We start from the raw sequence: 4,201 nt of genomic DNA, 5'->3' as shown, positions 1-4,201 counted from the left end.
TAGGCTTTTCCCTAATGTTAGGAATCTCATTTTAAGAACCCTAGCAGTCAAACATACCATCTCCTAATTGTTTAGTATAGTCTATTGTGGTTTGCGAATTACTGTTCATTAGTGATTCTCAACTGTTTTTGTAAAGGCTGGTATGAATACAAAAATAACAAAAATCTCAACTAACTTTCAGTGGATTAACCTGTGAAACTGTTGCTGTGCTTGTATGATAAAGTATTCAGTGGTGATATATTGGTGGGCATGATGGCATCGAGCTGTAGCCACAGCTACTCAGGATACTGAGATAGGAAGACCATTTGACATTAGGAGTTTGAGAAATGCTTGGGCAGCAAAGGAGGTAGAACCAAAAGTCAGTGAGACCTTATCTAAGAAAATAACTGCAGAGTAAGGGTTACAGAAGGTGCTGGAGAATATAAGCTTAACTTTCACATGAAATTCTATTTCTACTTAAATCAGGGTTCTTATTCCACTGGAACCTCTGGAATCATTTCTAAAGAAATGAGCTAAAGAAATAACTCCTGTCCCCTCTTTTTAAAGTATATTATGTCAATAAGACAAAACGGTAGTGCACAGAATGGGAAAAGATCTTCATCAACCCCCCCCCCCCACATCTGAGAGAGGACTGATATCCAAAATATATAAATAACTCAAGAAACTAGACATCAAGATACCAAATATCCCATTAAAAATGGGGTACAGATTTAAACAGAGAATTCTCAACAGAAGAATCTTGACTGGCTGAGATATACTTAAAGAAGTGTTCAACATCCTTAGTTATCAGGGAAATGTAAATCAAAGTGAGTCTGAGATACCATCTTACACATGTCAGAATGGCCAAGATAAAAAATGCTAATGACAGGCTATGTTAGAGAGGATGTGGAGGAGAATACTCCCCTCTGCTAATGGGAATGTAAACTTGTACAGCCACTTTGGGAATCAGTATGGTGATTTCTCAGAAAATTGGGAATCAATCTACCTCAAGACCCAGTGATACCAATCTTGGGCATATACCCAAAGTATTCTCAATCATACTACAAAGATACTTGCTCATTTGTAAGCGTCATTTGTAATAGCCAGAACCTGGAAACAACCTAGAAGCCCCTCAAGTGAAGAATGGATAAAGAAAACGTGATACATCTACACAATGGAGTATGGAGTATTACTCAGCAGAAAAACAAACAAACAAAAAAATGACATCATAAAATTTGCAGGCAAATGGATGGAACTAGAAAACATCATCCTGAGTGAGGTAGCTGAGACCCAGAAAGACAAACACAGTATGTACTCACTCATAAGTGGGTATTAGATGTAGAACAAAGGATAACAAGGCTACAATCTTCAGCCCCAGAGGAGCTAGGTAACAAGGAGGACCCTAAGAGGGTTGCATGGGTCACCCTGGGAAGAGGAAGTAGATGGGATATCCTGGGTAAACTAGGGGCAGTGGAGGGGGTGGGGGAATAAAGGGAAGAGGATGGGAGATGGAAATAGGAGGAATCAGGATGGTGAAATTGTGGGCAGGACAGAAGGTGAGAGTGATGGAGAAGATATCTTTAAAGGGGGGGCCATTGTGGGATTAGGGAGAAACCTAGAGCCAGGGAGGCTCCTGGGAACCCACAAGGATCACCCCAGCTAAAGTCCTAGAAATAGTGGAAAGGGTGTCTAACCTGGCTTTCCCCTGTAATCAGATTGGTGACTGTCCTAGTTGTCATCACAGAGCCTTCATCCAGTACATGATGGAAGCAGATGCAGAGATCCACAGCCAAGCACTGGGCTGAGCAGCAGGAGTCCAGTTGAAGAGAGGGTGGAGGAGATTGTATGAGCAAGGGGAGCTCAAGATCATGATGGGGAACCCACAGAGACTACTGACCTGAGCTTGTGGGAGCTCACAGACTCTGGATGGACAGCTAGGCCTAGGCCCTTTGCATCTGGGTGACAGTTGTGTAGCTTGGCCTTTTATGGGGCCCCAAGTAGTGGGACCAGGACCTGTTCCTGATGTACAAACTGGCTCTTTGGAACCTATTCCTTATGGTGAGATGCCTTGTTTACCCTTGATTCGGGGAGGGGGAGCTTGGTCCTGCCATACTTTGTTGATTCCCATGGAAGGAAGACCTTACTCCAAGTAGAGATAGAGGAGGAAAATATAGGGGGGAGACAGTGGGGGCAGGAGCAGGAGGAGAGGAGGAAAGGAAAACTGTGTTTGATATGTAAAATAAATTTTAAAATGAAAAAAGATTAAAAAGTATATTAATTGTACCATCTATTGGACATTCTATGTACAAGGTTCATGAAATATATCATCTCCAGAACAATGATTTTACAGAGCTTTTACTTATTTTCATATGAATGAGAATTTACCTATTGTATACATGTTGGACTATGTATTATGGTTACCTTGTAAATTACTTCTGAGATTCAGTTGGCTGGAGAACAAGCAAGGTAGCTAGAAGACTCTGTTCGGAATATGTACAATTACTGTCACCAAGTCTTCACTTCTGCCCTTTAATGTTTTTATACATCTAAGCTTTTTACCACGTGACTTTTCTTGGTTCAACTTTACAGCCCTGCTCTAACAGTGAATTTGGCTATATGTCTGGCTCGAGTCAATAGTAAGTACAGACAGAATATTCCATATCAGGCCATACACTTTTGTTGTTACTGCTTCTGCCCTTCAGGCTTGTAATACTCTGGATTAAATCTAGAGCCTTAAAGTTTGTTAGGCAGGTACTCTACCACTGATCTTTAAATATTTGAATGGTTTTCCTTGGTCTCTGGAAGCTTTAGCACTCTACTATGAGAAAGGAAACATTTGGAACATCTCGAATCCAAGTCAAAGACTGGAGCTCATACTAGACAAGCAAGCCCAGTTGAACTCAGCCAAACCACAACCTTATCTCCATATTTATCGAGAGGAAAAATAGAAGTTGTTGCAAGCTACTGAAATTTTTATAGCAAGGACTGACTAATAAGACCCCAAGAAACATTAGTGTTCCAAGGAACATTTCAGCCTTTAGAGCCTTACTGAATAAAAAGTCAGAATATGATGTGAGCAGAAAAACTACCTAAATTCATAGATTGCCATATTTCATTTGATACAAGGAAAAGCTGATGTCCAGATATCTGAAATGAATTGTCTACAGCGTCACAGTTCATCTATTGACACAATTGCAACTATCTTGGAAGTAGGTTGCCCAAATATCTCATTTTTTTCAGGGAATTTCAAGTTGATACCAGTTGGCCCACATAATCATTGACTACACCTCTTTACTTCCTCACAACACTCTTGATTTCAATTATAAACCATATGGTTAGCCTACTCACTGACTATCAAATAAAATTTATTTTGGAAGTTATCAGTAGAAGATGATTTCAGCTGTAGATAAAAGAAAATCCACAAGTGTTTTACTTTTGGGGGGGTGCATTTTTTTTTAAGTCTGAGGACAGTTTTATTAGAGTCCAGGTGATAGCCTAGGTCAGGTAAGATGTACATTTCAGCAGCTGCCTGAAAGGGAAAAGTAGAGAGGAGAAAAAAAAAAAAGAACAGCCTTGTTGTTGAAGTCAGCATGGAGGTCAAACACATGGTAGACAGACAAGCAGCCACACATGGGAAAGGAGCCCTACACAAAGAGAAAATCCACCATATAAAAATAAATAACAATAAAAACATAACCAAGTTCTGCCTAGCAGAACTGTGAAGTACACAGAAAAGGAAAGGATGCACCTATCTGAATCAGAAAGGTGAACAGACATAAAACTTTCTTGGCTGCTCAGCTTGTGTGGATTATACTCAATACAGGGGATTTATTAGGTTGCAAGGTAGGTTAGGAATACCAAAGACATAACTTATTTTGATTTTCTTGTTTCACGTGGCACTTTTGACAAAGTATTTAACTTTGGGCATAAGAAAGCTTCCTACAGGAAACTTTGACATCAATACAGAGGTTTCAAGGTGGAGAGAAGAAACCAAAGCCTGGATGTTAAATGTATTATGTATTGCACCTTTACATCAAATTAAACTTCAAAGAACTCATCTATTATCATAGTCCTATAATTAATTTCCTAATCACATTATCTCCTGCTTATCATTTCCACGAAACTCTCCTACCTTTCTCTAGTATCCCTTCACTCATTAACTTGTCCTTTCATTTTTCTCTTTACTGGTTATATTTTGGAAATAAAATTAATTGTAAAAAGT

The sequence above is a fragment of the Phodopus roborovskii genome, unplaced genomic scaffold (assembly GCF_943737965.1).
Source record: "Phodopus roborovskii unplaced genomic scaffold, PHOROB, whole genome shotgun sequence".
NCBI classification, from domain to species: Eukaryota; Metazoa; Chordata; class Mammalia; order Rodentia; family Cricetidae; genus Phodopus; species Phodopus roborovskii.
This window is presented reverse-complemented; position numbering follows the sequence as displayed.